Source organism: Xenopus laevis, chromosome 2L (assembly GCF_017654675.1).
Source record: "Xenopus laevis strain J_2021 chromosome 2L, Xenopus_laevis_v10.1, whole genome shotgun sequence".
Classification (NCBI taxonomy): domain Eukaryota; kingdom Metazoa; phylum Chordata; class Amphibia; order Anura; family Pipidae; genus Xenopus; species Xenopus laevis.
This window is the reverse complement of record NC_054373.1, coordinates 162178913-162192570: the sequence shown is the minus strand read 5'-3', so window position 1 is coordinate 162192570 and position 13658 is coordinate 162178913. Positions and strand designations below refer to the sequence as shown.

Below are 13658 nucleotides of genomic sequence, written 5' to 3'. Positions count from 1 at the left end.
TCAAGTGAAAATTACTTACTTAATTCAAGTGGATCAAGTTTCCACCAGGTTTCTGGCTCCAAAAAGTCCACAAAGCAACGTTGTTCTATGGCCTACAAAATGAAAGGCATTTAGTAGAGAACCAATAAAAAAAAAAGAACAAGTGATGGGTGCTTCTATGCATAAAATAAATTAAGCCTTTTCCTAAAGAAGAACCAAAGTAGAAAGTAGACTAGAAATTCTGCACAACAGGTGTTGGGGGTTCTGTACCAAGTAGCTCCCCATAAGGCTGGGAAAATGAATTTATTTCTTTGTATGTGTAGCACCAGCTTTTATGACAGGTGAACCTTTCTGCTTGATGATTTGCTACGATTTGGCAAGGCTGTAAATCCTCCCAGCCCTAATAACCAATTAAAAGCTGGGTGGTATGATCTTCTTGTATTTAAATATTGAATGTTACACTTGAAAAAGAGACTTGTAGCTTGAAACATGTCATGGCACTTTTTCAGCAGTATTCCAGGTATCATGGTATCAATACCAATACACACTATTTTATGGTTATATGCTCTGGATGGGAGCAAGGTACAACGATAGTGGATTGATTTTTTTCTAAAGGCCAGTTCAAGACTTTATTAATAAATTGTGCAGTCTCACCATTTGCACATAAGGTTTCATTTCCCAGCCCTGCATATTAGTATAGTCAATGATAACTGGAGATCTCCCATCATCCATTGTTCTTCTGGCTATAATTTAAAAAAAAAAGGGGTTTCTTTTTTTGTTTTTTTTGTTTTCAATAATTTTATTGAGTTTTCCATAAACACAATAGAATATGTTAAGCAGATTTAGTACGTCAAGATAACAAAAGAAAAGAATATACAATGCTGTATAACATGCCAAAGATACAAACAAATATCTATAAATATATACTCAAAAGCACACATTCCAAAGGAAAATAATTAACATAGTAAATAAAATAATGATGTAAAGAAACAATAATAAACCAAACTTCACCCAGTGGATTTACTTATTTATGTAAAAAGAATTATCAACAAATATGGCAAAATATTCATGAGCTGATAAAGCCACCTTACATTTCAATATATTTAGATTTGTAGTAGTTCTAAGACTTTTGACCAGGATCAATTAGTTTGAAAAAAAGAGACCAGTCATCCATAAATTTGCGCTTTAAATGTGGTTCAGCTGTTTTTGTTCATATCGCTTCTTGCCAACAAAATTGATTTATCTGTGATAAAATATCTTTCATGGAGGGGGGAAATTCTAAAAGCCAATATAAAAGTTTTTTTCGTAGCAGCAACAAAAAGGATTACGGTGGTTAACATTGGGATTGCATTGATTTATCTTAGAGAAAGAAGGTGAGCCAATATTTAAGAGTACATAAGCTGGAGAGAAATTAAAGCATATTTTCAACTTTGAACTTATGAAGTATTTTAGAGAAAAGGGGTTTCATTAAACAATTATATTTTCTTCCATCAAAAACACAACTTACTATCAAATAAATAAGCGATTCATAAAGAAAACAAATAAGGTAGACTGTTTAGGGGACAGATCTCAAAGTGGTGGAGGTTTTCTTTATCCTGCCCATGTCCAAAGCTAAATCTGCAGACTTATGCCTTTGATATTACAATAATTTCATACAGTGGTGCAACTAGAGTGCGCTGGGCCAGCCTACAATAAAATCTTGTTCCCCAGGCCCCCAAATTACTGCGGGATCTTCCTCTATAGTTACGCGACTGATTTCATACAGTAGCACAATATATAGCTAAATACACATACTTTATATTATATAAAGCACACCCTTGGCGGAACTCACAAAACATTCTCTGATGGCTAACAACTACCAACTAATGGTTATATAAACTGCAACCCAATTCTAAGACCACCTTCATCAGTCAGTGCCACCTTTATTCTTCTTCCCATCTTGACTTCATTACTGCCCATTTTAGTATACGGTCTATTTATGTGATTGTTATCATTGAGTACAAAGTAAAGTCTTATTACAGAGGAAAAATATATCAACTACAAATACAGCACTGTTTTTTATGAAAAGGACACTATGGGAAATGGCATTGCTGTATTTTGGTGGTATCTGGATTACAGATCCCATACAATTCCATTTTCCTTATAACTCTGCATTGATTCCAGTAATGAGCATCGCCAAGCAATTTGACGTTTTATGTGTAGCCATATTTCTGGCAAAAATAATCATCAGTGCTGAACACTAAGCCACCAGGATTATGATTGAGCAGAAGCCTGTAAGATAAGAGAGGAAGGGGGAGTTTAGCTTTTTTTATATTTAAATCAAGTTTTTTTTATCATGCCTAAGGCTCGATTTCTGCTTTGGATTAAGCCGCCTGACCCCAAATAAACTATATTGTTATACAAGTAGTAGGCAATCGTGCACATAAAACATTTATTTGGTGCATTAAATAATGATATATTTATCCAAAATTTAAAAAATATAAATTTTTTACCATACAAAATTCACGGAGGTTCCTCCATAGTCCCTAAGCTCCTCCCTCCTAATGAGTTTTGAGTAGTTGCACGATTCATCATCACCTCCTCTTATGAAGCAGCCAATGATGTGTTAGGAGGAAGAAGCTCAGGGGCCATGGAGCACTAAGGTAACTGTCTTTTTGGTATGATAACCCGTTTTTAAAAATGTTTTGGATACATTTATGATTGTTGACTCTTGTCAGTTGGAGTTGGAGCAAACAAGCACATCTTTGCTCAGTTTTGGCATCCATAATGGCTGCTCTTTATGCTTATGTTTGCCATAAACATATCTGCAAAACCTTCTGACCTAGTCCCTCCAGACTGAGTAATCATCTGTGTATGGGGCCTCTTCTGCCAGCTTCCCAAACCAATATCTAGCAGAAAATTACATATTTATTATGCAGATTTGAAAGTCCCATTGGGTGAAAACTACTAGACAGCATAGGCCCGTGTTGGGATCCAATTGCTGGAGCACTGGCCAAAGACTGGATGAGCCTGAATTAGTCCAGCACATGGGTAGTCCAGTGGGGAAAAGAGTCAGTGTCATTTGAAATGTGATGGACAGTCTAATACATTATTGCTCTGTGCTCTCTTGGACTGGTTTATATTTTTGAGCGGTCTTTCAAACCTTTTTTTGGCTTCTGGATAAAGAGACAGATTTGAGAAGGGTGCAGTTTTTAAGACTTTCCTGAAGATGTGTTGTGATCAATTCTCCCTCAGCCTATAACTATTCACTTAAGTTGACTGATTTGAAGCAGAATGTATTTGGCCCAGTGGTGTTACTATAGACATAGTTACACCACAAAATATTACTTTATTTTGTGGAATAAATGAATCATTGCAAAATGTTAGCGAATAAACAGAGGCCTGTAAATTACTCTATCAGTCTCTCAAAGAAAATTATATTTAAATGAAGGCATTACACCATAGAGCTGCAACAAATATAAATCATCTGTTTAACCCATTCCCTTGTCATAAATGTAGTGACCATCAACAAGTTCCCAACAACGAGAGTGGTAAATGTAATAGGTGTGATATAGTCTAATGTTGGAAATAAAAAAGGGCTAATGGAAATTGTCCTTGGCAGTTTCTATCTGTAATAGGCCAGTTCAACCTCTGTAAACCTGGCTTTAAAGGACCTAAACAAGCAGCATTTAGAGATATACTATTAAAATAAAAACATTTACAATAAGATCCTGGCTAGGTGTAGGGGCATGGAAGGGAAATAGACCTGTGGAAAGGTAGCAGGCAAGACAAAAGCTCCAAATTACAGATGGCCATCTCCCATAGACGTAAGAAAATTCTCACCACCGCACTCCTGTGTATCTACTCCTCTGCTTCCAGTGGTGCTGGGTCTCCGTGAACCCGGCCAGGTCCCTGTAGTCAAATGAAGTGAATTACGGATCCGCACACACTATATCTTCAAGCAGATGGGGATTGACCCCAGTTTATTGTGCAACCACAAAAATCAACGTTTCGGGGGGGTTACCCACCCTTCATCCTGATGAAGGGTGGGTAACCCCCCCGAAACGTTGATTTTTGTGGTTGCACAATAAACTGGGGTCAATCCCCATCTGCTTGAAGATATAGTTTGTGCGGATCCGTAATTCACTTCATCTCCCATAGACCCCATTTTATCCAAATAATTTAAATTTTTTTTTAAAAAAAATTCCTTTTTCTCTGTAATAATAAAAAGTACCATGTACTTGATCCAAGCTAAGATATAATTAATCCATGAAGATCCAAATTACAGAAAGATCACTTATCTGGAAAATCCCAGGTCCCGATCATTCTGGATAACAGGTCCCATACCTATATATACATTTGGGGGCTGGAATGGTTTCAATAAGGAATTTTAGCCAATGGAATTGACCTGCCAGGAAATATCAGTTAGCAGTGTAGATGTAAAGGGAAGTGAAGTGGATCAAAATCCTGTAGACCAGTGTAGGACTGGCCCAGCGGGATACCAGAAAAACTCCCGGTGGGCCCAGGTGTCAGCTGCTAAACATTTGGCCTATTTCATGGCCATTCCCTATTTCTTTGAGAACAAAGAGGCTAAATAGATGGAATAATAGATTATAGTATGTAATGTAGAGATTAGGAGAATAGAGGTTTAGTGAAGAGAAGAAGAATAATAGTACTGAGAGTGGGCCCCTGGTCTGTGGTTCTTTGGTGGGCCCCTGGTTTCCCAGTCCGACACTGCTGTAGACTTTAGAGTTCATTTGCTGATAGCTGAGCAGTGTATAAATGGCAAAAAATAGTTGCAAGCTGCCATGTATTTTGCACTTTGCACCTTGTCCTGACATCTGGCCCTCTAGCTGCAGAATAAAGCACAAGCAGTACTGTATTCATGGCACATAGGCATCCTTACCATACATAGGCAGATTAAAGCTGGCGATTCAGGCCCTTTAGATCAATGCGGCAGTTTATCTTCCTGTGTATGGGGCATTCCGAGGGGCCTCCCCGACCGATATGCGGCCAAAAATGAGCCAGATATCAATCCTCTTCAATTGAGGACCACATCGGCTAGTTGATACGGTCCTCGTCCCACCAGCCCCTTCTCCCAGCTTCACACTGGGGGCCATAAGGACTACCGGGCTGCTGCCTCAGGGGCCCCGTATCTCCCGACAGGGCCCCCGCCCCATTCGCAAAGCTCCCTTCCGGCCTCGCCTCAGCCACAACCCCTCCCTGTCCCCCAGCTGCAACTCCCCTCCAGCGTCCCACGTGTACCTTTTTTTTTTCTTTACAACGAGGGAGTTCAGCAGCAGCAGAATCTATTTGAGGCAGGGAGCGGGTCTGGCCCGACCCTGCCTATTCCCATCATTGTAATCCGACGGTTTGGCCCTGACTTTGGTGGGGATATTGGGGAAAGATCCGCTGGTTTGCTGACCTCGCTAAAAGATGGATCTGTGTGTTGCCCCCTTTACTGTTAGGGTGCAGGTACACATGGGGGCCTTGTTCTAGAGAGGCGATTGAGATAGTTTTTAGAATATAAAATAAACAGTTTTTTGTAGGCTATAAAAAGAAGGAGATAAAAGATGTAGCTAAGAATTCTAGGGAGGAGAAAAAGCTTCAATGAGTCCTGCAGCGGGTCGGGTCGCAGGTACCCGAGAGTTACCTTAAAAAAACCTGCGGTACCCTGCGGGTTGCAGTTGACATTCCAGGTGCGGATATAGACGTGGGTCGGCAGTTCTGCAGGTTGTGGGTCGGGCCGCGGGTCTTCTCAATAGCGATTTTTACTCCTTTTTTCTGATCATGTCTACTTCCAATGATGTCACTTCCGGTTTACGACAGCACTTCCCGTTTTACTCCTTTTTTTCTGATCACGCCTACTTCCGATGATGTCACTTCTGGTTTACAACGACAGCACTTCCTGATTCTTGATGGTCAGCGGGTCGCGGGTCCTGGTTGCGGAATAAGGTACTTGCGGGTCGGGTAGCGGGTCCAAGCGGGTAAGAATGCGGGTTGCGGGTCCGGCTTGTGGATTAAAGGTTGTGGGTACGGGTCGGGTACAGGTTCCAAAAAATGGACCCACAGAGGACTCTACTTTAGTGTCTGGAGTTTGCTTTACTTGAACCAGTGGGATATGCACTGAGGAATGAGAGTTTGTTACTGTGAAAAGACACTCACAGTTCCAGAAGGTGTTAGGTTTGAATATCCCTATGCTTGTGCCAAGTCTACTAATACTCTGGTGTCTGAACACTCAGGAAATCTGTGCTGGGAATGGTTGCTCTATCAAACAGCTGGGAGAACCGCTCTTTCAGCACTGATGAAATTCAGAATCCAGACATGCTCTACTCGTGTTTACATAACTAAAACATGCAGCACAAAAAGGCAATTTATCTTTTCCAGCAGCCTAGTTCAGATGTTATGGATGAGGTGACCACTTTGTTGGTAAGTGCAGTAATTGCATTGGTTTAGTTGATTCATGTTGGAATGCAGAAAAAACTAGGGGTCTGTGGGAATTTATATCTGTAGGATTAGTTTTCATTCTAGGAACCTTTGGGTATAGTACCATTCTCAGGCTGGCAATCATCGGATTCTGGCAAATGCCAGATGGGTTGCTGCAATTTCCATACACAGTCACTACTTATTGGGCTGGTGGGGGGTTGTTTGTGCCTCTGTGTAAGTGAAATATCAGGAATCCCAGTTCAGGACTGTACAGTACTGATGCTTAGTGCCACATTTGTAGTAGGAAGAGGGAATATACTTTTTCAAGTATGGGTTGAACTTTTAGTTAGTTTTTAAAATGGCTGAAAGTTAGAGCTGCAGTATTGCTGGTCAGGTGATCTCTGAGAGGGTGCAGAGAATGTTATAAAATGGTGGCTCAATGTAAAAGATGTAAAATGGCAATATTTACCGATATATATTCCAGTTCGAGAAGATTCTGTAATAGGCCACTAAATCTGTTGGACAAGTATAGTATTCATTCTGGGGGCATAGTTTTCCTTTAAAGGACCAGTAACATCAAAAACATTTTTTTAAAAAAATTGTAGTATACATCGAAAAAAAACCACTAAGACAAATTAAACTTTAAAATCGCAAAGTCTTTACTAAGAAATATTTTACCAATGAGGCGAGTTAATCCACTCGCCTCAGCCGGCAGCGCACCCTGGTTACCAGGGGTGGCAAAAGTGCAGTTCCTGGTAACTTAGAGCCGAATTTCCGGTTTGCAACCCGGAAATTCGGCTCTTCTAGTGCAGAGAGCGCAATTGCGCAAGAGAGTGCAGCGCCCTGACCCCCTCCTGCGCAGAAAATGTGAGCCCCGTGAGGAGGGGTGGGGGCGGCAGCGGAAGGCCACCTCAGGCGGCATAAAGGCGTGGATCGGCGCTGGCTACTCTTCAGAAAGAGATTGAGTGATTCATCGTGTGTTGCTTGATTTCTTCTACCTGCCTTCCTTATACGAGATAGCCAGGGAGGAGAAATCGAGCACCGCACGATGGATCATCGCAGTGACGCTTTTTCTGAAAAGGAGCTGAAGTGGCGTTTCGATAAGTTATTTCTTAATAAAGGCTTTGCTATTTAAAAGTTTAATTTGTCTTGGTGTTTTTTTTTTCTTTGTAAACTAATGAATTTTTTTACACCTTGGCAGTAAAATATGTGCCAAAGCAAAGAGGACTAAGAATGTATTTTCTTCTGAAAGAGGTGCAATTAATCATGAAGTCAGCACAAACCAGTGTCAGCCTTGTATATTTCAGGTAGGGTTGCCACCCGGCCAGTATTTTACTGGCCTAGTCGGCAAAACACTTGCCAAGGCCGGGGCCGGTATTACAAATTTATCGGCAATGTAGCTGCCGGTAAATTTGTAATACACCTAACGAAAGCCCGTGGCCTGCCCCAAAACTCACCTTTTTTGCAAGCTTCTTGCCAATCGCTGGCACCGAGGCTCCGCCCCTGTGTTGTCACAGGCCGTCCCAGCCAATCATGCGCCATGGCTCTGCCCCTTTTGACGTCACGACCTGCCCCATTTGACGTCACAACCCGCTCTTTTGTTCCCGCCCCCTCCACCGGCCGGTGGAACTTTTATTAAAAGGTGGCAACCCTAATTTCAGGATCAAACATTAAAGGAGGCATATAGGATAAATGGAAACCCCCTAATTTTGTAAGCAATGATGTGTATATATATATATATATATATATATATATATATATATATATATATATATATATATGGTGCTGGTTTCACTTTGGGCTAAAAATTAATATTGTCTTTAAAAATAGCCCCTTTATTGGAACTCCCCATAGATGCTTTCTGGTGCCTGTCCCAGTTTCAAATGAGGGATGGGTGTGTCTTAAAGGTCCCTGCCAGAAGCACAGTTGGAGAGGGACAGCCAATCACAGCCCTGCAGTCACACAAGCAAAGACAGGCTTCAATTCTCTATCAGGTCAGCCTAGCTGCTGATTGGTTCATATCCTACAGTGCAGTGTGCGGAGTACCACCAGCTCACCTGCAAAGCCTGGAAAAGGAGGCAGCAGGAAGTGGAGCAGATGGGCGGGACTAGAAGGGTTTTTTGCAGAAATTTTTAATAAAGTAACCAGAAACAACTTTTTCAAACACATTCCTTCTATATCTAAAAGTAAAATGCACTGGTACATTCTTGTTTTTTACGTAAAATGTCTCCATTAAATATATAGAATTCGGAGCACATTTAATCTTCTATTTTCTGCCATGCCAAATAGGAGACCTTGGATTCTGCCTCGTCCATGCTAAGGTATCTGCTTCATTAATCAATGCCTCTATCTATCAATGACTCTATCTGTAGAAACTGCTTGAAATCATGAGGCTTTGCTGGTAGCATTCTAGAAAGGATTGTCTAACCAACTGATGACAAGAGGATTACCCTTCTTAATAGGAGGACATGATGCCCATTGCATCCAAGTGGATTCATATGTCCAAAAATACAAAACCTACAATGAACATGGCTAGCACTTGTGCCAGACCTCTAGCTCTTCCATCTAACTTAACTGCTCTTTCTTTCTTTTTTTTTAAAAAACAAAAAACTTTAATAAAGATAACAGATTGTGAATAAAAATAATAGACAAATTATCATCCTATGCATTGATAAATGGAAACAATAATAAAGATGATATTTCTTCAAACTATTTCCATGTCCCGTATTTTCTTGGTTTTAGAATGTGATGAAAAAGTTATAGAGAGAGGGAACGGCTGTTCCAAGTTGTTGCCGAGGGTTAGTTCCTGGATTTCTTCCAGTTGTGTTTCCAGGATTTGAAAGAATCACTATTACCATTAGGACTATTAGCTGATCTTTCTGTGCATGTTAAGTACAATTATACAAACAATACAAAACAGTATAGATCAATAGATCAATACAATACAATTTAATACAGTGCCTCCTACTTTTCTTCTCTGTGTCTTTGGAACCTCTAGACGGTAATCACTCGTTTTCCCATTTTAGTGCCCATTTTTTTTTTAAATTATGACCATTTCTAACTAGAAAAGAGGACACGTGTTGTGGGGACGTGATGTAACAGGGGCAGGGTTGGGGCTATGACGTGGCGATTGGCAGATTACTGTGTCAATCATAGGGAATCCCATCCAGTTTTCCTAATTTGAAGAACTGGGCAGGCAGTTTTGACCCGGGCAGCCCTTCAAAAAACTGCACTGTCTGGGTCAAAACCACATACCTCCTAACTGTCCAGTTTTCAGCAGGACAGTCCCGCTTTTGACAGCTCAACCCACAGTCCCGTGTTTGTACTGGAAAGTCCTGATTTTCTCTGCACTGAACAGTCAGAAAAAAGATACAAAGTTTCTAACTTAATTGGCTTTTGGCAGAGAGCCCAGAACAAATAAGATGCTTTGTAACAATTCTGAAATAAGCAAATAAGTAATTGTAACAAGTTAGATAAGGAGGTCCCTTGGGAAAAGTTAGACTCAAAATTATTACAAATGCTATTTTATCACGTTAGTCAAGTTAGTTAGTAACTTTAATTAAACTATATAAATTATTTGAATATTGTTTCCTTCAGTCTGGGAACTCATAATTATAACAAGCAGGCAGGAGCCATTTAGTGGACAGTGTTAAGACAAGCCTTGTATCATCTCAAAATCTTGTTTGTGCACCAGAATGGGGGACCTGATGTCCATCCCCATGGTCTGTCTACACAATTAAATGGTTAAGTGAATGGGAGAATGTGGGGAGAGCAGTGACATCTAGGAAGTGCGGAATGGAAAGGCATACCTAAGGCATAGAGGAGGGGCAGACAATATTAGATTGACAGCTGAGATTTTTTTTAAATACGTTTACAGCTATGAATGCTTTAATAAAAAAACTAATTTGTATTTCATGAGTAATTTGAAAAGGACATTTATTATACAGCTTTTTATGTCTGGATGACAGGTCCACTTTAAAGAGCAATTCAACTTCATTAGCAAAACTGTAATAACTGGAAAAAAAAAGAAGAAATATGTTCAAACTTTCATAACCTGCCAAATTTTGTAAAATGAACATGGTAATTGGGGGGTGTAACTAGGGTTGCCACCTTTACATAAAGGTTTTACCGGCCAGTGGGGGGGTGGGAACAAAAGGGGTGGTCCGCAACACAAAAGGGGGCAGAGCCACGTACAGTGATGCAAAAGGGGCGGAGCCACATCACACAATGGAAAGAAGGCTGAAAAAGGTAAGTTCTGAGTGAATTCAGGGCAGGCCAAGTGCTTTTTTTTAAGGGTGTTACAAATTTACCAGCAACTACATTGCCGGTAAATTTGTAATACCGGCCCCGGCTTTGGCAGGTGTTTTACTGACTAGGCCAGTGAAATACCGGCCGGGTGGCAACCCTAGGTGTAGCCACAAAAATGGGAGTGGTCAAAAAAAATTGCCGGTTTTTTTTGTACCTCTTTTTATTTCTAAAATCTTGGGAGGTATGAAAGCAGACAGGTGGCAACCCTATTCCAGGTTTCTCTTATTTGGAAAACTGAGCAGACTGTCCTGATTGGGGCAACCCTACTGAAAACCAGGCTGTCCAGGTCAAAACTAGACGGGTGGCAACTCTAGGGGCAAATTTAATAAAGGGAGACGTGACTAACGCTGGTGAAAATTTGTCAGCGTGAAGTCATTTCGGAATTTTGCCGATTTACTAACGGTCGCTGACGTTACTTCGCTAGCAAAGGAGATAGACTCTAGCGGTACTTTGCTCCCTAATGCCCGGTGAATTTGCGCTCTGGTTAATGGATGTAACTACGCAAATTTACTACGATGCAGATTTTACTTAACGTTACCTCTTGCGCCAGACTTGCCTTCGCCACCAGGCGAAGTGCAATAGAGTAGATAGGGCTTCCTCAAAATTTAGTTGAAATTTTTTCTGTCCCAAAAAACGCTAGCGTCTTTTCTTTGTTTCAGGGTGATAGTCTGAAAAAGAGCGTAACATTTCCTAACATACGGCACATAAACTATACAGTGGGCACATGTGTAGGGCAATATAACAACTCTATTTTATTTTATGAAGCTTTCCCAGTCTTGTGTAGTGTAATGTATTTGGTGCAACATATACGTCCATTGTACTTTATCTCGGTGCCGTATGCAAATTAGGCATCGCTAGCGTAACTTCGCTAGCGTAACTTGTCCTGGCAAATCTACGCCTAGTGAAGTGTTGCGCTGTGAGTGAAGCTTGAGGTTAGTGAACTTACCCCAGACATTGGAGGTAATTATTGTGAGCGCAGCAGAAGAGAAGCAGCAGATTCCCGGCCTGTGGATCCATTAGTGTAGCCATTTACCAAGGTCTGGACTGAGAATTAAAATAGGCCCTGTCATTTCTGGTACACAGATCAGCCCCCACCAGCCCAATAAATAGTGACTTTCTATGGCACTTTATAGCAGCCCCTCTGGCGTTTACCAGAACCCACAGATTGACAGTCCAGGCCTGTTACCAAACTGTAAAATGATTATACAACGCCAAAACCGCACTAACTACGTTCCGCCGGCAGATTCACACTCCTATTAGAGTGGATTTGGCCTGTTGCTACCGAATACGTCCCATTCCACTGGTCACACCGACTCCTCACTCGGCCGAGTTCTCTTAGCGCCAAGTTCTCGTCACCGAGAGGGGGTTGCTTCCATGATTGTTCCCAGTTCGGCCGCCTGGGGTCGCTGCAGGACAGTACAGCGGAGAAGGCCGCGCTCATTCCCACAGTCGCTTCCATTGGAGCTGCCGGAGACAAATTGGCGCCATTTTGAAGCTGGGGGTCGGCTGCACGGAGCGGACTAATACGGACGGAGACGAGAGCGGGAGCCGGAGCCGGAGGGAGAGCACCGGGCTTGGCGAGATATAACGGTAAGACATAACGCGCCGGGGCCTGTGCTCCTGAGAGAAGCGTCGCTGCACAAGGGAAAGGTGCGCGGGGGGATGCGGGAGCGGCCCCGGTTATACGGAGCGTTGTGCTGGTGATACGGAGTGCAGGGAAGTTGTGTTGCCGCTTGTCAGCAATGCTGATATTTACTGTACACACGCAGGCCTCTCCGGCTAAACTACAACTCCCAGCATCCCCCGGCAGCCAATTCCTGTAATGAGGTACTGGGGGGCCGTACTTCCAAGTCTGCGAGGCCGTCACTTCTGATTATGAGCTGGGCTATAACAAGCAATAAATCGCCTTCCTGCCATTATACCAGCGCTATGTGCCCCCCCCCATGCCTCTTATTGACACTGTGTGCCCAGCATTGCCTCTTATTAGCACTATGTGCCCCCCATGCCTCTTATTGACACTGCGTGCCCAGCATTGCCTCTTACTGACATTGGTGCCCAGCGTTGCCTCTTATTGACACTGTGTGCCCAGCATTGCCTCTTATTGACACTGTGTGCCCAGCGTTGCCTCTTATTGACACTGTGTGCCCAGCTTTGCCTCTTATTGACACTGTGTGCCCAGCGTTGCCTCTTATTGACACTGTGTGCCCAGCATTGCCTCTTATTAGCACTATGTGCCCCCCATGCCTCTTATTGACACTGCGTGCCCAGCATTGCCTCTTACTGACATTGGTGCCCAGCGTTGCCTCTTATTGACACTGCGTGCCCAGCATTGCCTCTTACTGACATTGGTGCCCAGCATTGCCTCTTACTGACATTGGTGCCCAGCATTGCCTCTTATTGACACTGTGTGCCCAGCATTGCCTCTTATTGACACTGTGTGCCCAGCGTTGCCTCTTATTGACACTGTGTGCCCAGCGTTGCCTCTTATTGACACTGTGTGCCCAGCGTTGCCTCTTATTGACACTGTGTGCCCAGCGTTGCCTCTTATTGACACTGTGTGCCCAGCGTTGCCTCTTATTGACACTGTGTGCCCAGCGTTGCCTCTTATTGACACTGTGTGCCCAGCATTGCCTTTTATTGACACTGTGTGCCCAGCATTGCCTCTTATTAGCACTATGTGCCCCCCATGCCTCTTATTGACACTGCGTGCCCAGCATTGCCTCTTACTGACATTGGTGCCCAGCGTTGCCTCTTATTGACACTGCGTGCCCAGCATTGCCTCTTACTGACATTGGTGCCCAGCATTGCCTCTTATTGACACTGTGTGCCCAGCATTGCCTCTTATTGACACTGTGTGCCCAGCATTGCCTCTTATTGACACTGTGTGCCCAGCTTTGCCTCTTATTGACACTGTGTGCCCAGCGTTGCCTCTTATTGACACTGTGTGCCCAGCATTGCCTCTTATT

At 42.6% G+C, this 13658-nt stretch overlaps 1 protein-coding gene across 2 annotated transcripts in view; it reads left to right on the top strand.

Moving 5' to 3' along the window:
* Nucleotides 1-12202: 12202 nt before the first annotated feature.
* Nucleotides 12203-13658, top strand: part of pds5b.L (PDS5 cohesin associated factor B L homeolog) — a 74539-nt gene continuing 73083 nt past the window's right edge. The window contains exon 1 of one of the 2 annotated variants that reach the window (XM_041581112.1): nucleotides 12203-12282. The gene's annotated coding sequence lies outside the window, so the exon portion shown is untranslated. 2 annotated transcript variants of the gene reach the window in all.